The sequence below is a fragment of the Scatophagus argus genome, chromosome 23 (assembly GCF_020382885.2).
Source record: "Scatophagus argus isolate fScaArg1 chromosome 23, fScaArg1.pri, whole genome shotgun sequence".
Classification (NCBI taxonomy): Eukaryota; Metazoa; Chordata; class Actinopteri; family Scatophagidae; genus Scatophagus; species Scatophagus argus.
Genome location: NC_058515.1, coordinates 9311275 through 9333740, shown reverse-complemented (window position 1 = coordinate 9333740; position 22466 = coordinate 9311275). Strand labels below are relative to the sequence as shown.

General features: G+C 39.8%; 1 long non-coding RNA gene across 1 annotated transcript in view; it reads left to right on the top strand.

The window, feature by feature from the left end:
- LOC124054808 overlaps nucleotides 1-22466 on the top strand; it is a 78000-nt gene that overhangs the window by 21383 nt on the left and 34151 nt on the right. The gene's annotated exons all lie outside the window — the stretch shown is intronic.

Here is a 22466-nt window from a genome sequence, read left to right as displayed (position 1 = left end):
TTATTGCAAAAGCGTTCTGCAGCCTCACACAAAAGCCTGCTGCCAAAAATAATAACCTTTTGTTGTTGTTGTTGTTTTTTCAGTTTTAGTTTTAATGTTATCTCCCAGGCCCTGAAAGAAAGCACACTTGAGTCTGAGCTGGAATAAACTATTAATGCCTGTTTGTTTAACCCTTGAATGGCAGATTAACCCCAGTTAGAGCCACCTTGTCAGTCCAGCACAAAGGAGGAAGAGGTTTACATTTTAGCCACATTAAGGCCTAATGCCACATATCCCCACCCCTTTCTTTAGTGCAGAGAAAACATTTTCTGTTTAAAAGATAGAAACCATCAGAAAAACACCCAGTATAGCAACTTTTAAAAGAGCATCATAAGGTTTGGCACATTTTTTAATCCCCTTTTTAGTGTCTTGTTTCCTTTTAACTTCACAAAAAGTATGTTTAGGACTCGACAATCACAGGCTCTTTCCCATGCACGTTAAAGTGATCAAGGCTAATCGCATGAGGTAAGTGCAGCTGCCAGCAGGTACAATATACCTCTGCAGGAAACATGTTTTATCCCTCTGGGTGTGGGAACGAAGGAGCATTTGTGATGGATTACAGGCCCACCACAAATACTGAGGCTTATGGGACATCAGATCAATGAGAAGACATCAGCCTCCCCTGTAATATCGCTAATGTCTTCAGCTGTGCCAGGAACCGGGGTCAAGTGTTAATGTAGCACTCGGGATAAGTTCAGCTAAATAATAACTGACTATTTTTTCATTAATGCCCAAACTTTAAAGATACTCCCTAAACAGAGCCAGCCTCTTCTCACTTGTATGTCCTCCTCATCCAAACCTGAGGACACACTCTTGACATCCAGGTTCTGATTTCTTTTCTTTTCTTTTCTTTTCTTTTCTTTTCTTTTTTTTTTACATGCAAACTTCAGTAAATCTGCAAAATGAAAAGATGCTGTCGAGCTAGAGGAATCGCGTGAGAAAGAAGTGGAGCGCACTCAAGGTAGCAGCAGAGTGCGCTGACCTCTGAGGTCAAAGCACTTCTGTCATATTAGCTTATACGCTGGGTCCATATTTTTCAATAAATCATGCCCCTGAAGGATAAGGCTATTAGAGAAGTCCTCCTCTTCCTCCTCCTCTTCCTCCCACTGCTGCTAGGACTTCTGAATGAGGGAAGTTACTGTGAGTGTCCAGTTGTGATCATATCCAGTTTAAGGATGGTTTGCCTGCAGTGCATCTGTTGTACTGTAAGCAGGTCTACAGAATCCTTCATAGCGTTAGAGAGCCTCAGTGACTGAAGTTTAGAATGTTTTGATATTTCCGATGATTATTTAGGTCAACAGAAACGCATCCAGGTTGTAAATTTCTGTTTTCTCTCGCCTGTCCTCTCCTTCATTAAGACCGTAGTGGATGTGTGTTCAGTCTCCGCGGAGTCCGGTATGATTAAACATACATGCGAAGGGGCAGGGCAAGAAAGGAAAGATGAAAGAGTCCCCTTTAATGTTTGCCTGCAGGACAGATTTCCACGGAAAGTCTCGTTTTCCCTCCTCTTGTCACGCAAGTGCCCCTCTGCTTGCTTGCTTGGTGCTGCTGTCCTGGGAGTCCGACCCGAAACCGCGACTCTGACCTGACAAGTTGACAGGAACTGATTTTTAAACCACTGCGTTACGTTTTGGTCAGTAAAAGCATCATCTTTCCGTCTTTTTCTTTTTTTTTTTTAATTTCCTTTATCCGTCACACACTCAAGATTATGTTAAAGTAAACGAAAACTTAAGGAAAATGTCTGAAACCGACAAATGTGCCAAATGTAAAACGAATTTAATATTTAGACAACAAGAGGGACACAAAAGGCTGCGGACAGAAACTTTAAATCAGGAGGTGGCCATTAAACCTCAACAAACGTAACTTTTCGGGCTGCCAATAATTACTAGAGGCTGGTTTTAAAATGCTGACTTTTTGTGTAAATTATCATTATTATTAGACCAACGCTGCTGCTGTCGGGAATAAAAACTATTTTGACTTTTTTTTTTTATCTACTAATCTAATTAAATCCTAATCTGTTTTATTTTTGATCTACATTTTCTCAAATCAGTCTGAGAAAATAATTATTTATTTTAAATTAGCTTCTATAGCATTTTATTCTTAACAACTTAAAGGATGCAGTCCATATTTTAAATTTTAACACTTAGATCAGCTAAAAGTAGAGAAAGTTTTAGCAGCAAAATGTGCTTTAAGTAAGTCTGTTAAAGTAAAAGTAGGCCTCTTTGTTGGCTTGAGGCCCAGTATATTAATATAATATCCTAACCTACTGATGCATTGATAGGCTGCAGTATTTTAGCGTTGCAGCTGCTGGAGGAAAAGAAAACTGAGATCCACATTGTGTTCTGTTGGGCTGTTTAGTCTTTAGCACTGTGTTGTATTTTTGAACTTCGCCACATAAAGTCGAAGTATGAAGTTAAAACTGAATTTAAAAATTTAAATCAAAAAACGTTCAAGTAAAGTAAACGTGGGTCTGCTTTATAGCTGGAGTAGGCCTGAGGTTAAGCGTGTAAACATTTTCCAGCCCACTGAAGGCATCAGGGTTTGTCGAGCATTTTGATAAACTCATCCGGCGCTGAGTGGTTAGTGGGACAAACGGGTTCCGGCTCGGCTCGGCTCGGCTCGGCTCGGACTGACTGAGCTGGAGAACTTTTACAACCAGAAACGGACGACCTGTGAAGCTCTGCGGGAACCTCACGGCGTTAGTAAGTCTGGTTAGTTAAAACTACGAGACGAAATCTCTTCGTAAATGATAATTCAGTTAGTTTGGCTCACACCAGCCTCTACTTTTAGGCAGACAAGAAATATTATATGGAAAATGATTTTTCTGAAATTTGTCATGATTTGTAGCATGATTATTTATTTGGACTATATTTTAAAATTTGGATGGTCATCGTTAGGTTTCTAACACACCGCTCGCTCATACACACACACACACACACACACACACACACACCCACACACCAGTGTGCCCTCTCAACATCCGAGCTTGACCTATAAATACTCCCATTTTCTAATTATAACAAATCCAAGAAAATAAGAAATCCTGGGAATTAATTTAGCATCAAACTCTTTATTTTGGTTAGATCAAACCGAACCAACAAATGAACAGACTCTTTCTCGACTTTAGTGTGAAAGTCCCATTACTGCTGCAATGTGTGTGTGTGTGTGTGTGTGTGTGCGCGCGCGCTAATAATTTGAATGATGAAAGATGAAATTAGCTGATTTGAAGTTGTGAAGAAGTTCTCTTATTATAATCTTTTTATAAGTTCAGTGAGTTTTAAAAAATAGAAAAAAAACTTTAATCTGCTGCCTGTTTTCATGATTGCTGTTATTGTGGTTTTTATAGAAAATATTGTGATGAAATATCCCAAATGAGAAATATCACCCAGTTTCAACTTTGAGTGGTTTGAAAGATCAGTTTGAGTCGGTTTTCTGGAGCCAGAGAAACGCGAACACAGCTGAAAATCATTAATGCAAATGAAAGTTCAAGGAGACACATGAACACCATTTGCGAACTTCTAAAATCTAAAGTCTAGAAAATATATTCATAAAACAAAGGTCAATACATTGTCCTGAGCAGCCGTGCAGTACTCCAGTCAGCCAGCGGGGGGCAGCAAAGCTCGCTTTATCCAAATCAATAAGTGTATTTGGCTGTTAGAAGCAGCAGTAGTTATATTTGGCATTGGAATATAAGGAGAGCCACTGTCAGTAATGGAGTAATTATTTATTTTATATCTGAAGGCATAAACCAAAAACATTTTATTTAAAAGATTTAAATTAGACGTTTTGCAAAATGTCAAAATAATCTAGTTGTTTTTGCTTACCAAAATTATCCCCGTTATGAAAACACAAAGAACTCCCATTTGAGTGCCAAGATTTAAAATTTGTTTGGGCTGTATCCTAAAATCACATGTCAAAGAGAGACATGTACATGACAACACTGACAGGGTAATGCGCTGACTTCACGCTTGTAACATCCTCCTTTTGCCACAAGATGGCAGCACTACACACAGTTACTAACGCTGTCTGGTGTAGTTGGATCAGCCTTGCCCCAACACGAGTGGGAGAGAGACAGGGTCAAGTATAGAGACTGTAATGAAGCATGTCAGGCAGGAAAATATTGCATAACACATCACATGATCGCAAAACGTGGCTCTACACTGATTTCAGCAATGAGCAAAGACTGATAGATTTCAAGAGTCTGCATTATTAGGCAAGCAACTGTAAGTTACTGGGCCATTAAAGAGTATTTATGTTGAGCCATATGTTTTTATTAACTGATTTTCTGAGGGTGAAAAACATACCTTTTTAAGTTTAGAAATGCAATAACATTGTAGTATGATGTAACAGCCATCATTTTTGGGGCGTAAATCAACTACTAAAGTTGTGACTCAACTTTACATCAGTTTGGTGATAGTGTGATGAGCCACATGGCTGCAGTTGCCACTTTTGGAGGACCCTGGGTAAAAATTTGTTGTTGGACCCCTTGCTGACCTGACCCAACCCCACCCACACCTCCTGCCTTTCTCGCAACAGAGTACACGTGGCAGCTTCATTATTCAGACACTCAGAGAACAAACCGAACAGGAACAACATTATCTGACCTCAGGGCTTTTGTGCAAACACAATTTGTATGAGAATGATACAAAACGTCCTGTAGCTACATTAGGTAATGGTGGCAGAGCCATTGTAGCTGATGTTGTGTTTTAGTTGTGCAAATTCTCTAAAAGAGCTGATAATCAAATTGTCAAAACCAATTCACATTCAATGGGCAGAGACTTCTGGGGTCCCAGGGGGTTTGGGGCAGTTGTCTGATTTCTCATTTGGTAATCCAGCCTTGTTTCATCATTGCTACATAGCAATAAGTACCTGCACGTTTCTGATTGTGGGCAATAGGCCCTTTGAATGTGTGTACTGCACTTCCTTTCCGTACTTTCCAACTTGAGTTTCAGAGTACAGTGTAATACGACGTGTTACAGCGTACGTGCCTACAGTGGGCACAGTTAGTATGCACAGCACAGTCAGGACTGTCTTGCCTGGTGGTTATTTCTTTCCCCGCAGTACACTGAGAGAGGCTATAAAGGCCCAGTGCCAGCCAAAGGGCAATCAATGGGAAGCTCATTAATAGATAATTTACTTGAGGAAAATGGGAAAGCCTCATCTATCAGTAAAATTGTGTGAGCTGCTACAGGACAAAATCACATTATCATCTGTTACCTGAGATTATTATGTCTCCGAACAAAATCATCCTGTCTTCATGAAGTCAGAAATATTTGGCATTAGAGAGCAGAGACGATCACACACGTCTTCATCTTCTAATAATGTACATGATCACATGGTCCTTATCGTGTCATGATGCCTCTTTAGGCCAGTATGCAGCTGATTTAACAGACCACATCTCGCTGGCCTCTATTGTTCCTGAGGGATGTGTTTTCACGTTTTGTCCTGTGATTGACTGTAAGTCAGCCAGCTTGTCATGGGCAGAAACTTCAGACTCCTGAACGTTTTGCTCTTGAGAATAAACTAGACCAAAATGGGGTCTCTGACCATCTATTGCTTTTCTATTGCTTATAGCAACAATGTGTAAACAGTTTAGCCAGATTTAAACCACTTTTTTGTGCTTTTCCTTTCCGAATAGGAAATGGGTTTTCTGTGAAAAGTGATTAGCGATTGTTTTTCTGTTCCAGCTATGTTTACAGGCACTGGACACAATAACATAAACATCAGTACAATCTAATGCAATATGATGTGTTATGTTGTAAAGTGTCAATGTTGTTTGAGACCGAAGTTAAGTGCTTTTGTTATGTTGTGCACCAGTTGGACAACATAAACCAGCTTAACATAATTTACTTCAGTTTCTGAGCACCACAATCTAATCAGAAATGACTTGAACTGAACAAAACAATTTCACCACCAGGTCCATTTAGTTGCAATTTTGGAGCTTCATCTTCGGGCAAAAATTTGCCCAGTTCTCAAATAATTGTAGATATTTAAATTTCAGCACTTCTAAACAGGAAATTTGAGACTGAAAGTTTTCATTTCTGACCAGCAGTTGACAGAAAACCCTCACTGTGAAGCCAGTGTGGATACAACATCCTTAATGTTGTCACAAAGATGAAAGTTTGAGCACGCAGAGCTCCATGATAACTGGGCAAACAACATCTGCTGGTGAAGATTGATATATTCAAAACATGACTGAAAATAAATAGACTTTGTGGTGACTCTGTTGCACCTTACTGGTAATAGCAGTGATAATAATAATGGACCACGCACTTGCAGCATAAATTTAGCATTATAATGCTGATGAAATTTATTGCAATTTCTATAACTTTCATCTTCTGAGACTGCAGACTGAGATTGCTCCATAGTCATCATGTGACCTAATATTGAGCAAAATGGTGGTGAAAGCTCCAGGAAAAACAAAAGAAGTGGACCTTGAGCTAATATTTTCTTAATCTCTTGAATATGCTGGATTGTGATTTTCTATTTACTGCTCAGTCTGGCCATGTCATTCGTCTATAAACCAACATGTCAACAGACAGACTGCATTGAATGTAGAGATTTCAGAAACTCTTTGTTGCCGTTTGCGAGTCATCCAGGCAGTTGAGGTCAGTGCTGTCCACTCAGAGTTGAACGTGAACCTGTGAGAGGAACGTGTTACCCAGCGGCACCCTGACACGATCAGGTGACACAGCCAGCAACTGAGCTGTCACTGATATCTGCAAAATAAGAGCGATGAAGCAGTTTGGTTATTGAGAGGATCTGCATTTTGCTCAGTGGAATTAACACCTGCCTGGACTGAAAATTAAGACAAGCACCAGCCTCTGGCAATTAACCACGGCTGGCTGGAGACATGGCGAGTGCACATCCGAGGCTAACTCTGTGTCTTGGCCCCTGTGCATAATGTACAGCTTAATTCATTACAAGGAGGCAGAAGGCTCCTTCGCATGCACACAGCATGCCTTTTCTCTCCACAGCCTATCAAATCAAATTAGTCTTTCAGAGTAGCTTAGACGAAGAATATTGCCTGTCAGGAGGTACTTGAGCAGAGGGAGTAAGAGAGAGAGAGAGAGGGAAAAAATAATTGCACAAGGCTATTTCTTGTAAGAGAAAAACACTTCATCATAATGCAAATTAGTGTTACTGGGCCTTCATATCAAAAGGTTTTTTAAAATCAGCGTGCGGGTGGCATGAGCTCTGCAACAAGGCAGTTCCTGAGTCCAGTCAGACACGGACAATTTGCATTGCCTCCAGCGGTCTTTCTTCTTCAGCTGCCCAGGCACCCCCACCCAACAGAAAATCATTTAATTCTCCGACGCAAAACATCTTATTTAACAAGACGCCGATGCAGTAAGCACAGAACAAGCGCCGCAGAGTTTGCAGTGCGCTTGACGCCTTTCAGAATGCAGTACTGATGCAGTGCTGTATGAGTCTGCATAACAAATGTAACAGAATATCAGTGAGGAATAACATTTCAGTTAGCTTAATCTTTTGGGGGGTTTCTACCATACATATTCATAAAATAAAGTTTTCCCTCAACAGCTACCTAAGAGAAGTTACCCTACAGTGCTGTGTGTAGGCAGACTGTGATAGTCTTGTAAATTAAATACTAAATATTATTAACAGCGCTGTCACGATTATTATTTTTATTTAATCAAATGGAAACTTGTGTGATTTCAATGAATACTTATGAAAAATCTTTAGAGTACACTGTAAAGAACCCCAAATGGTTCTATACTGAAGTGTTTAGAGGTACCATACAAAGCTATATTTAATTTATAACCACTTGTTTAAAATATGAGAATCAAAACTTTTGGGAAAAAAAACTTACAAGTTATATTATTTGCATACTTTCATAATCAATCACTCTACCACTTATTCTTCCATATAAGCCAGCATGTGCACACCTCACATTCTTGTCTCCTCTTTGTGTTTGCATCTTAAATTGGAGACTTGTCACAATACATCACAGCCTCCACCTGTGATCACCTGGGAACGCGACACCACGTTGCCCTTTACCTCAATTTCAACCTCCCAGATGCTACTCACAACCTACCTGTGCTCTGTCTCTGAACTTTCCGCGGCTAATGGGGAGTGTGGGTCTGCCGGCCGCGGATGTGCGTTCCCCTCTGCTGGCTCTCACAGTGCAGGGAGGCCACAGGTGGCCAGCATACCTGTCACAGGCCTAAAACTTAATCACAGGTGCTCGCTAATGCGGCACAGGTCTTCTGTGTCCGCTCTGTGTGCAGCACCTGTGACTGCAGTGTGTGTGTGTGTGTGTGTGTGTGTGTGTGTGTGTGTGTGTGTGTGTGTGTGTGTGTTGGTATGCACTACAGCACAGTTGCATTCAGATCACTGAGCAGGAAAATAAATAATCCAGATGAGTGTAATTCTGATAGATGCAGCAGTTTAAATGGTTTCCTGGTGTTTCCTGCGTGCTTCATTGTGTACCAGTTGATTCAGTGTTACTCTCGGCTTACTTGTGAATTGTACTCTTGTCTACTGATACTGATGCTTCTTCCTTTACTGGACACATCAGTGTATCATCAGTACCTACTCTCTAATGAAGGTTCTGTCTCCGTGTACACGGTTTGTGTGAATGTAGACAGGTGGCCTTTTATTTTGAAAGCCTGACGCTAATTACTTTTTACATTTATGTTGCTGATGTCTGAATTTCTTTGCTACTGGACTTCATTGTAGCTTTGTTATTGTGTTGATATGCCGTCTACATTTAATGGGTGTTAATAATACACCCCATGTGGGTTTCCATAACTCCTTTATTCTGAAGTTGATAATATGTATTTGTGTCCCGTTTTTAAAGACTAACATGTTGAACAGGAACAGACTGACGGAGAGTTTTAGGAGATGGACTAACGCAGTGTTGGTTTTCATATTTTCATGTTATTTGCCCTCTCCTTGTACTGTAGATGCAGTTTTCACCTTTGAGAGACTCTTTATGATTGGGGAAAAAAAGCACATATCACAGTGTCACATCTTTGTTCCACATGATGTTTGCACTGAGTGACATTTTCCATTTTTTTATGTACTCTTATCTATAAGGTCAGCAGCAGTTGCTGAGAATGAATGTTCAATAGTCATTTTCTCTGTACCAGGTACATTACATCAGACCTGTGATTTATGTGTTTGCACATTTTGCATTTCTTATTTACTTTTGCTGAGGCTTTTACATTAGTCACAGTCTGAATGTTGCTTTTAGATGATAATCAGACCACATCTATAATTGAAATCTGCACCTTTTGTCAATGACAGTCCAGCTTAATGCATACCCGTAAAGATTCCTTAGCAGCAAGGTCACTCAATCACTTCATCCCCACCTAGACCTTGACTTGTTCGTATCCCTGCTGAATTATTTACCAGTGCCCACTCTATCCTGATGCTGACTGTGCGTCTAAGAGAGTGTGGGCATTATATTATGCATGAGGTAAATAAATACATCAGGTTTCTTGCAAAACTGTGACTTTGTGGATGAAAAGCCACCAAAGTCAAATGTCTGATTATCAAAATGGGAACAGATGGTGTCAAATCTGTGATTAAATGTGTACTTGCTTCTAATCGAGAAGCTATCAGTCATCTTCTTTTTGTGGTTAAACTAACACCATCCTCTTTTAGCTGACCTTTGCAGGAATCACTCTGAGAGGAGTGAGGATTTGCAGAAATACCAGCCACAGCTGAGACAAGTGCAGAAATAATAACTGCTCCCAGAGGCTATGAGCAATATAAAATCCCTAACAGTGGGATTTCCTACACTGAACAGCAGCACAGCTCTTAAATGAGGGATGTACTTTCCTCAGAACTGTGAAAAACCTGAGGACTGCACGTAGACACCAGGAGTTACTTTTCAGAGAGAATGAAAAGGCTTACCGAATCGTGATGTTAAAGTTTGCTGCTGACTGACAAGTCAATCTCTTTAATTAATCTTCAGCAGTTGAAGCCGTGGCCTCCTGTCTCTTAATTCCGTCGTGATGAGAAAAGGGTAGACAATCAGAGAACAAACCCTCTGTTTTGCTGCCTTCTTCAGGGCAATTAGCTTGCAGCCACAGCAAACTGACATTCACTTTATTGACTCAGAGAGCAGCGTAATCACCTGATGACATTGGCAATAACAGCAACACTATGTCGCCATTAACTGACGCATTGATCAGTCTAATGAAGACGATTCATTCCAGCTGAGAGGGGACGATAAATCAGAGCACCAAGCAGTCCACATAAGCACTTGCCGAATCAGATTTTCCTTTCCTTTCTGGTATAATCCCATTTTCTGGCCCTTTGCCTTCTAACCAAAACCCCATGCAATCAGATTTTTTTTACCCCAACTTCATTGATGCTACAACTATAAAAAAGTGAACTTGTTTAACAGTGGGCTTTGGAATCTCATTGATTTTTCCATACATGTATGTTCCTTTTTCACACAGTTGCAGAGGAGGAATGATGTTACTCAGTTCCTGTGGTTTCATACAATGCTTTGCTTTTGGAGCTTTCAGTGTGTGATATTTTTGTTCTATCCAGCACCTGGGTTCATATTTTATCAACAATATGAGAATACCTTCAGGGAAACTTGCTCTGAGCGACAGTGCCGGTGACTGTGCCCGTCTTGCCATTGAACGATCTGTCAAAGCCCGATATCGCTGAGCATCGCACTCGCTGGCCTCACAGCTGCTAAAAGGATGATCACGATATGATGAAGCCTCACATTTTTAGTTGTTATTTATCTGGAGTCTGCAACTGCCTGAATAAATGGCGCCAGTGAGACTAGTTTAAACAACTGGCTCTCTGCAAATGATTCGATAAAAAGGATTCCTTCCTCCCAATTGTTTCCTTTCAAAGTGATTTGACAGTACGTCTGTTTCCCTCTATGTACACACATATAATGTACTACAGTCGTGTACAGTCGACAGTCTCCCAAAGCCACAAAGTAGTTATTATGATCAGGATTTGTAGTTTTAAGTGGTTCAAAGATGCAACTCTTTATATGAAGCCTTTAATGTCTGTCTGTTGAAACTAACTAAGCTGGTTATATATGTAAAAAATCAATACACATTTCAACTCTCACAATGATATTTACAGTTTGCATAGTAAGTTGTAAGTTAACAGTGGCAACTCCTGTTGCTTAAAATATACAAGTACTGCTTATACAAATTGATAGAGCAGGAAATTGTCTCATCCCTGTGAAATTACCCAAGTCAGACACAGTTTTTTTGCCCACAACGTCAAACTGTCTGGTGGAGAAATTAATCAATCCGTGTATTATGTGAAAAGCTTTATTTATTCCTGCCAGAAGTGTTGGTTTAAACAAACCCACATCATCACTGTTGAAAAGCTGCATTTGCCTATCAGGTCTGGGCACTGATTTTACACAGAAGGCACCCTGGACAAGATGGTGCATAATCACAGGACTGACACACACAAAAAAACATACATTTGTACCTCTTACAAAACTAATGTCTCTCCAGGAGCTCCTTGACAAAGCCAGAAGTTCTAGCAGTCCTAACCCCGCTGCTGAGCTCTTCTGTTGCCATGTTATCAGATATTCTGGGTCAGTTTTAACAGATCTGCTTCCAACATCACATGACACGTGCACAAGGCCATGATTAAGGGACTCGTTTGTCTCGCCCACTCCGTCTGCTAAGTTTCAGCCTTCCAAGTAATTAAGGAGCTGTGGAACACCAAATGGCTGGATGGCCTCAGGGGGGTTTCACGCTTACTTTCATGCATCTATTAACAACATAACATGGCCAATGTCTTCCATATGTACGCTCATGCTTGGGGATCTGTTGCTTTCTTCACGGGAGGCCTCCTATAAATTGCAATTGATGTTGTAATTATTCTTTGAGATTTCTTCAAAGAATCTGGAGAATGGAAAGCAACTAATAAAATTACTACCTGGTGACGATTTCTCTCTTCAGTATCGTGAAGGCCCATGATACTGTGTATCTGTATGTTTTCAGTTCTCAGTAATACAAATGCAAGGTGGATAAAGTCAGTAGAATACAGAAGATATTGTTCAGTCTGGTTTTATCAAATTTTACAACACCTTTATCATATGAAAATCAGGACAAGGCTGTTTTTAATCTCATTACCTGTCAGCTGAAGTCCCATTTCTGTCACCTTGGCTTTGATAGAGAAGCCTGCTGCAGCAAACTCTAAGCACAGATGTCACAAACATGGACATTTGGCTACTTATTCAATGATTCATCATACTGTGCAGGTGGAGCCTGCAGTATGAATCCACAAGAACCCACAAGGCAGCTGGACGTACATAAAATTTGGGGCTGGAACTACAAAAGCTTGATAGGAATGAAATGAAAAACACCCAGTGTGAACCTCCTGAATATTTCACTGACTGACAGCTAATCAGAAGTCCCAAAACTGTTGCATTCACAAAAGATTCAGAAATGCAATTATCTGCAGCAGAAGGCAGCGTGGGAGAAACGCTACAGATAGAATTACAAAAGGTTCAGGGTCTTTGAGGAGAGGCTGGATTTCCCTTAATTATGCAACTGAAAGGTAAAAAAATACCTCCATACACCGAATACAATCTGATGTGAAAGAGGTTAGGTTTGGTCAGACTTAATTCATCCCTGTGGGACATTTGAATTGTATAATGAAGAATGTAACATGACCACAATTAATGTTCATGACACACGCAATACCAGCATTCTTAAACACAACGTGGTTACAAAAAAAGGGCAGACAGCAGCTGGCTTTAAATTAGCATCTGAATCGCTCTAAGGCAGCTGGACATCAGTAGAAGTTGCTGCACGATGGTCCTCTTCATCTTAAGCCGTACTGCATTCTCAGAGAACCTCTACAGCTTCATGTGCTTATTTAGCTTTCATACGGCTCCTTCACCAAGAGACATCAGCACAAAAGACTGAACACAGGCAACAATACATGCCTGTGAGCCTGTGCATAAGCCAGAGGACATTTTACTCTTCAGCAACACTTATTTTAGTCAGACAGTGATCTTGTTAGAAAGGAGACCACTGTAATTCCAGTAATCACAACGATGCCAATCAGGGAAGTTCACAGCGAAGGGCCTCAGGGGTTGAGGGCATGAAGGCTGCATGTAATGTGCTAAAGTGTCAGATAGGTCGCAGAGAATTGCTCAAATTTTACAGATTTACATATAAAGAGTAGTGACTCTTTTTGATCAGGTTTTATAGATGCATCAGTAATTCCATTTTTTGAAAAACAAAAGACAGATTACCATCTCATAGATTGATTGATGTGTAATCTTATCAAGGTGGGACAATAGTGAAAGGGACATTGAGCAAAATATACTTTGCTGTTGAGAATCGCATGTATGAGGCACATTAATGGAATAAGAATCAGTGTTAAATCCCAAATGACAACTGATGAATCGTAAAAATGACTAGTTGACTGATGTCGGTTAAAGCATGGGGTATCTGGGTTATCTTAATTGACCACAATGTACTCTTGAGCTTCAGAAACCCAAAGTTCTCTCATGAATGAAAACTAAACAAGAAGAAGTAGTAGTAAGCTAAAACAGTTTTTAAGTGGGTTTGTTTTGATTTCAGCCGGCAACGCCATGCGAGGCTCTGCTGATTTCCCCCATGGCCTGGCCTGCAATTTATGATATCCAATTTGGGGTGGAGCAGTTGTTTCTGCGGCAATAATTCCTAATGGAAGATGAACACTCAGACGTCTGTGTGGTGCAGGGTGAGGCATGAGGCTCTCCATTAACTGAAAATCCCAGACCTGCCATGAGCCAAGCTCCCATTAATGCCGAAAGAAGTGAATAGGCAAAATTGCCGTATCAATAATTACTCTCCTCCCCTACTCCAAGCTGCCCGTCTTCTAAACTCATTTGCAGTTTATTTGCCTATATCTGAATGATGTTATGAAGAAATTAAAAGTAATGGCTCAAGTATAAATACTTTTTCTATGACAAAGCATATTGAAAATAATCTTTGAACAAGAGAAAGCACAAGGAAGTCAACAGTTTTTAATACTTACCCACTTTGTTTCTAGGACTCGGTTTCCAAGTATAGGACTCCAAAGTCAAATCAGTGGGCCTGCAGGTGCTAAAACAAATCCAGTGAACAAACAGCAAACACTGTGTGCCAGCCACATTTAGATTTAGTCAGCTCAGGTGGGATAAGACTTCACTCTCTGTGTGGGTGACAGAGTGAAAGAGGCCTGGCAGGATCAACAGTGGGAGCACATAAAAGCTGTTCAGAACTGTTTTTTCAGCAGATATGACGTCTCTGACGGATGCCACCGCGGCTCTTTTGCCTAAGCTTTGGCTCGTTTAAAAAAGAAGTCATGTCACGGTCTTGTAAGACTGTTAAAAAGCTGTTAACAACTTGAAAGGGCGCTACTTTAGCGAGCTGATGTTACAGTACGTTGTCAAATATTGTGCCGCGTCCCATTTCTCTCCTCAGTTGTTAAGATTCCCAGATTCCCAGAGATGGTGTCCTCACCGAGAGCTACTGTAAGGTCCAGAACTCGTAACACCTTGCAAGTTAAATTAAGTTAAAATTTTGCTTCAATCAGAGTGCAGCTTCAGAGTGACAGTGACTAGTTAATGATGATAGTGTGATCCAACCCATCACACTAATGACCGATATAATATCCTTGAATTCAGTTTGTCATTCTTTCAACACAGCACTTAATTTGGTTTCTGTCCAAATGTGTCCTTGGCAGAGAGGTCCAAGAATGATGAGATTCTGTAAACTCTCAAGGAGTTTCCTCTTAAATGACACAAGTGCAATTCTGATTCAGCTGAGGATGTCTGAGGAGGCAGACGATCATATGCACTGACTCACTGTTTGACATAAACTACAGATGCTAAAGAGACTTGGTTACAGATGCTTGAAATCTCTCGGTAAAAGTTCCTATGTGCATACTGCAAACTGAGATGAAGTGGCTGAAGTGGATAATGTGACACAACCATACCTTTCATGACAAATGGATACAACTAATCTGAAAGTTGTACCATTTGTGAGTAAGTCAACACACCCACAAAGGAGCCCACTATTAATCAAATCACAAATTCGACCAAATGGATCTAAATTTGCATTGCTTGATGCTGGGCTCAGGTGGCAATAAAATCGTCATTATGTGACTTCTTTAATCCAATTTCAGGGGTGCAGATTTTGTTTTGCGACTTGTAACCTTCATCATCATCGAGTTTTGTGTGGCTGCCAACCTATTAGATTCCTGTAGTGTTTTCAGATGTTCTTGTTTCCGTTCTACTCTTTAAAGTTCATGTTTTAGAGATTTGGGCTGTGTGAAGACTGTTTTTTTTTTTTAAATTTAGCAAAATTAGTCCATTGATTCATGATGTAAAAATTCAGCATTTACATGCCTGTGACATTAGAATATTTTGTGACCACAAAATAATAATGAGAGGGTATAACACTGTTGTACACGTTGAAGGATTGTGGGAAGTCATAGATCATAGTAGTGAAACCACCAATTAATCTTTAAGCAGCAAAATGAGAAGAAACTTGTGGTACTATCATATACTCCAAATTGTGGTACTGTACAGCAGTAGGTGGGTGTTATCCTCATACAACCCATAGCACATTAGTCTGTTGCTCACTGCATCAAATTTCAAGTGACTGCGTGGTGCGGGTGAGGAAACCCGTGTAAAATCCTTCATGTTACGCACATCTAATGCACTGTGCTGTAGGCCATATATGCAGTGAGTCACTTTACAATAGACACAAAATCATCACGAGGCCTTGAAGCAGATGTGGGTTGTTTGCTTTGATGGTGAGGCTGTGTAGAAGCTCATCTGGCTCGCTTCCTCTGCTGCAGATAACAGTACAGGTGGAATGGATGACATCCATCCTCAGTCCCACCTTCAGTTATTAGCCAGTCAGTGACATTCACCACATTCCTTACACTGGCTTCTCTAGAGTCACCTACAGTTTTAGTGTCTGAATGCAGTTTCAGAAGCATTCGAATCCTGTTAAAAGCAACATTTTAACAAACAACGACGAAACTGCCATAATCTTTATATATATATATTTTTTTTTAAGGATCAAGTGATGATGTGTTTGTGGGTGAGACTGCTCGTAGTAATGAACCCACAGATGGTTTTATAGATAGCCCGAACTTCAGCGTGTGGGTTCCAACTCTCACTCTCTCAGCATAATTTTCAACTGCGGCAGCAGCATTAAACAACACACAGACAAGTTAGCAGCTAGCTGATGTACACAGTAGAGATTTTAGCAGCTAAAGATATTTTTCAGTGGAGAAGCATTTGTCAGATAGCCTGAAACATGACTCTGTGTGCTGCCCAACATCAGCTGGATGCATACATGCAACTGTTTGCTAACATATTTAACTTTATTAACTTATTTTTAATATATCAGTGAAGCTTGTTTCCACTGCCCCCTAATGGCCAGTAAATTTAACAATGCAGCTTTAAAGATGTGGAAAGATTTGACCTATTGGCAGCTTCAGTATTGGTTAATGATAAATTACAGTAGTTTTATCTAATAATTATGTATTATAGGGCTTGAGGATGTTGTATGAAATGGTGCTTTGCTTAAAAAACAAGATGTGATTCCTGCATTGACCTTTGACTTTGTGTAGATTTATTGTTGGACTGTTGCAGGGAATTCCTGTATATTATTCCTTTAACATTCTCGCTGGATCTACATATGCATCCAGTGTAACAAAAAACAAACAAACATTAACTTTGGCACATAAGACAGCAGCATTATGAGACAGTAAATTACATCTTGTTTCCTGTGCCCTCTCAGCCCCTGCACAACAAATCATCACTAAATTCACATTGTGCCTCAGACTTCGAGTGTCAGGCTACAGTTGCAGTTGTGAATTAGATTTGACGGAAAGCTCCTGCCACATAGTTAGACATTGAAAAATAATTAATTATACATAATTGGATATGGAGAGCTGCAACTGGTTTTGCATTCGACTTTGTGATTCAGAAGAGTCAGCCTCAGCCATTCTGTTTGCCTTCATGCCTTCCCCGAGGCTGGATGAGCTTGTTGGAGCAAACAAAACAATAAAAGTGACTTATGAGGTGTTTAAGGGTCCGCCTGTTCTTCTACATCACTCTGAAAGCTGTTGTTCCAAGTGAACACATGATAATAAAAACAGGGCGGTTTAATTGTAAAGATAAATAACCTTTTGTTAGGTAAGGTAGCTGAAGTGTGAACAGCTGCTGAACGTCAGTTGAACAGCTGCAAATATGAAACCACTTGTATCCCACTTTTCTTGACATTTTGCTCAAAATACTTTTCCTTGTATCTAGTAAAATTTTTTCATGCAAGACTATTGTTTACAACACAGTATTTTTACAGTGTGGTATTGCTAGTTTTACTTCATTAAAATATCTGATTACTTCCTCAACTCCTGCTGATAAGTTCATGTAAAAATCTGCAACAGACAGAGAACTTACTAAAACCATCACGCAATGGCCTGTTCATATGTTGCTTTATAATCTTCACAGCACATGATGTTTGGCTAGAATCAGTTGCTTCTGGCTTAATGTTTTGTGTGTCTGGTTAGTCTGTGTTGTCTATAATACATCCTGTCTTCAGTTCATTCAATATAAATCCAAAAACCAACAATCCAACTAAAAAATATTGCCTGTGTAGCCAAAGCCTCTGCTCTGCTGACCATCGTTCATGATCGTCCAGTACAATAAACACAATCACAGAAGTTGATTCAATGCCACATTGTCCTGTTGCTTTAGTGCAGAATATATGTATTACTCTACAGATGAAAACAATCCCAAAAATACACAATTTACTCCCATCCCAGGCTGTTTGTCAGGACAAATGAATTTAGATTACAATCCACAAGGTGTTATATTTAATTATTTTTTGTTCTTAACTTATCCTGAGCATACAATACGTGTACAGCACCATGTGGTCGCTTGCTTTCCTTTCAGTGTATGTAATGGAAGTGGTGCCTTTTAAACCTATTTGGACTGTGCACCTTTACACCTGTCTCTTATTCAGTACAGGGACAGCCAAGGTCTGTACAATACACAGCACTATGTGATGAATTAGTCTTACTTGTTGGTTATTATGCACCTTTATAATTTGCGTTGAGGTAAAACCTGAGTAGAGGCTACTCTGAGTACATCAGTTTTATGTCATCAGTTTTTGCCTACGTCATTTGCTATGAAGCCCATCAGTTTCATCCAAAACCTCACTGATATCAGTGATTAGTTGGCACCGTCAAATTTCTGAAAGAATGCATTTTGTAATGTTTGTTTTCTCAGCTAACCTAAAATATACATGCGTGTACATAATCCATTATACATCTTTAATGCAAGTAGTCATATTAAATAAATCTTCATTTTCAAGTAGCATAACCAAAATATGCTGAAAAATAACATATGCCATATATCCATATTTGAAGCTAATGGGAGACTTTGTGAGGCTGATAAACGGGGGATGCAGAAGTAGCTTGGCTGGGAATGAAAGAATTAAGTGTTTTACTTATTTTGAACAAATATATAAAAAGACAGTTTTGTCTCAGTTATGTTAAGTATGTGCTCGTCTTCAGCTGTAAGTCAGTTGAAGGCATTTCAAGCGTTTATTGCAGAAAGGTGTGGCTCAGAAGCTCCAGTTTAAAAAGTTCATGTGAAGAGAGAAGACACCTGAGTGAGTGTTCAGTCTGTTTCACAGCTGAGTCACTCGCCACGTATCTGAGCCGCTTCACAAGACGGCCAGCCGGCTTTCTGCTCAGGCAGTGAACTGTGAGCTAAGCTGTCGGCGGCTGAGGTGCTTTCCATCATCATGTGTGAAAGCTACACTGTGATGTATGATTGGCTGGAGTCGACAGATGGGTTAATTTATCACACACTGAAATGTAGATTTACGAGTCATAACGCTTTGATGCTGGTTCAGCAAACATTACATCAAATACTAATCAAATGTTGATAACGAGTTAAGCATTACGGAGTCAGATCAGTCTCCTTGTTAATGAATGCTCACACAAGGTAATGAATATATGATTAACTCTCTCCACATAATATCTTTAGCTTACACAAATACAGTTTTCATATAAATACAGAAACACATTTGTGAACCTTATTTTTTTTAATACATGGATTTGTTTTATGTCGAAATTAAAAGATGAACATAGGATCTAGTGTATTATTCACACTTTAAAGGCAGGACTTAGTGTAATGTTCTAATATCAGTTTTGTAATGATTTCAGTTTGCCACATAGTGCTCTTCTTGATCAAGCCTGGGTTTGTACACGACTTTCATTACTGCATATACAGATCCTCAAATTGAAAGTGCATTTGTGCTTTTATGAATCATAGATTGAAAAACTTGCTGTCAAAGGTAAACACATACATTTTGATTTTTAAAAAAGAAATTATTCTTTATTTTATTTTGAAGGGCTCAGCCATCAAATAGCTCTTCTGGGATGGGATTGTTGTTGCAGTCTCATGATAGCAGGCCCATATTTCCTCACTGTCAGGGTCTGGTGTCTGGCAGAAAATTGAGGCCAGTCAGGTGTGGCAGAGTCACAGCCACAACACTCTGAGGCCTTTCATCTTTTACAAAATTTGCCAGTTCTAACGATGGCAGGAAAAAGAGAGTAGAAATGCAGTGTTTAATATCAAACAAGGAGGTAATTTTCAATAAGTGTATCTGAAAGTCAACATCAGTATGTTCTGGCAGCACGTCATCGTAAACTCGAATATACTATGCCTTTAGTTTTTTCTGTACTTTCCAGACAAAAGTGGATGGTGACACCCGCCTGAGAAAAACTAATGTCGCACTCAGATTTCATTCCTCCTTTATATTTATAGTAATTATCAGAGAGACGGTCTTTATCTTCAAAGGTGACCTTTTTTTTGTAGCGCCTATTGGAGGCATCACAGGAGCTACATCCATCTACCTCAGCCCTCCTGAAGGGATTTTCCTGGGTTTGGAGTTGGGTTTAACTCTGCATCTTCTGGTCAGTTATATGAAGTCATAAAGTAGCCATTGGGGCTACATGATGGCACCTGTGAGGCGAGACAAACAAGTAGAAACCTGATTGAGATGGCTTGATACACCGAGCCGCCATCAATCGCACATACCTCCCTTTTAGCCCCAACCCTGCATTTTATATGTTGCACTCAGTGGAGTTGTAGTCATCAAGAGCTCAAAATGAAGTTCTGTGGAAGCGATGACATACCACCATTGTTCTGGTACACATCCAGCTCAAAAATAAATCAGATGAGTCACTTTCTTCCAACACCATGTAGAAGCAAAAATACACTAAAGCTGCACCAATCAAATAACTGTACGTAAGGTAAATGGAGGTTCTCGAAGTGTCAAATCAACCGAGAATTCTCACTGCAGTTCCCCTCAGCTTTTTGGAGCTTTTTAGTGTCTTTCAGCTCTTTGTTTTGACTGTACTACCTTGCAGCATCACCATTTTCCCACTGTTTCAGTGGAGAAAATCCAATAAACCGCACTGTATGCTACAGAACAAGTAACAGACAAAGTTAGTGACCAACTAATGTGGAGCATTTAGCAGCTAAAAGGCTGGATATTTAGCTCAGGAGAGTCAAAATTGGACTTGCTACAGCTTTGTAGGTAATAACGAGTACACACTGTAAGGCCATTAACTGCCAAAAGTCTCTCTGGGCCAAAGGGCATCTGTTGCCACAACACGGCCAGCACTGTTCCTGAGGAATTATTGAAAAAAGTTTGTTTTCTTTAACCTCCATCTAGTGGAAAGCGGTGGAACTGCTCTCATGTCAGACTGAGTGTTGAAGATACTGAGCTGATTTGTATTCTGTTGTTAATTTATAGTTATTGTGTGAAATGCCTTTTAAAACAGAGTTTTTCCAAGTGAAATTGTGTGAACCAACTTTTTTAAAAAAAACTGCTCGCCTGGTGACACCTCCCCTTTGATTTCAAACCAGAGAGGAAATGAACCACATTAAATTTTTATGAATTGTTCTCTCAGTGCTGACTTTTCAAACAACGCGCAGGCTGGCGAGTTTTCGAAAGCCATAAAATCTCAGCAGCTGGCAAAGTTATCCCTGGAATCGATAATGAAACCTGTTAAATCACTTTGTTTTCTGACTCCTGAGGACCTCGGGGTTAATGTGCAGCCACAATCATTTTATTTGTCCTAGTGAGGAAAAGCACTGTCTTTACCAAACCCATAAATCTGTAAAAGAACATTGGCAGAAAACACAGTTGATCTGATTCATTTTTCTTTAACCTCACAAAGAAAACTATTTAGCTTTATATGAACATAAATTTACACTTTTTTCGTTTGTGGCAGTGAGGAAAACATTGTTTTATCTGATGAAACAGTTTGGTTAAATACAATATACCCACAAGAATGATTTGTCTGCTGTTTCCCAGCAGCCATTTTGACACCTGTTTAGTCTCTTTTATTCAAACAATTAAGCAGATGGAAATACTGTGTTCTTCTTTTGTCTTTTTGGGAGGATGCCGCCATCAGCAGGTGGAACAACAGCAGATGGATATGTTTAACATGTTAAAAATTGCTTTTGGCTGTGCACACTCAGCTGTAGCATAAAAGCAGGAGGACAACAACAAGAGTTTGGTGTGGGGAATTCAGTTTCACCTCACTCCTGCCCACAGGGGCTCAGGAGAATATTAGATTATGAGGCAGACAGACTCGACATCAAACCTGTTGTGCTCAAAGGTCACAAGTCAAAACCATCCATCCAAGTCCAAACTCACACTGCTGAGAGTGCAATATTATTCAGACTTAAAAATGAGTTGAGTTAAATTAGTCACTGACATCAGTCATGCAAAAGTCTTCAGGCAGAGAGAAAGATAATGAGCAACTTTTTAGTCACCGTTCTGCTTGCGATTGTTTAATTTTGCACCAATTTAAAACACATAACTGCTGCACATAACACCTCGGTCTCACTGGCTTAAAAGTACCCCATCCATAAGAGAATTCAAGTCAAATTTTAATCTGATGAAAGGTTACAGAAACTGTACACAAGCTGTACTTGCCACCAGCATCTGTCAGTGACTTTAAGGGCAAAGGAAATGTCATAAATCACCAGATTTAAAAAACAAAAAACAAAAAACAAATTAAATACATAAATAAAATCACGACATTCACATGACCACTGGAGGGGCCCCATATTGCAACATCACACCAAAAGTTCACAGAAGACTTTGTCATCTTTTATTTATTTTTTTCTTTTCACGACAGCAGACGGCTTAAGCTTATGCACTTAGCAAAAAACATAAAACCAAAAACTTCAACGAAAAATAAAAACAAAACTGAACAGAGAGGTAGTTTCTTCAAAAATAAAACCAAAATAAATTTGTTCATGCGTGTGTGAAAATAATGACCTCTTTTGCATGTCATAAAAATAATTGCTCTTACAGTCTGGATCGTCAGCCCTTCTCGGTGCCTTCTCAAATCTTCAAGGTCCAGTCAGAGAT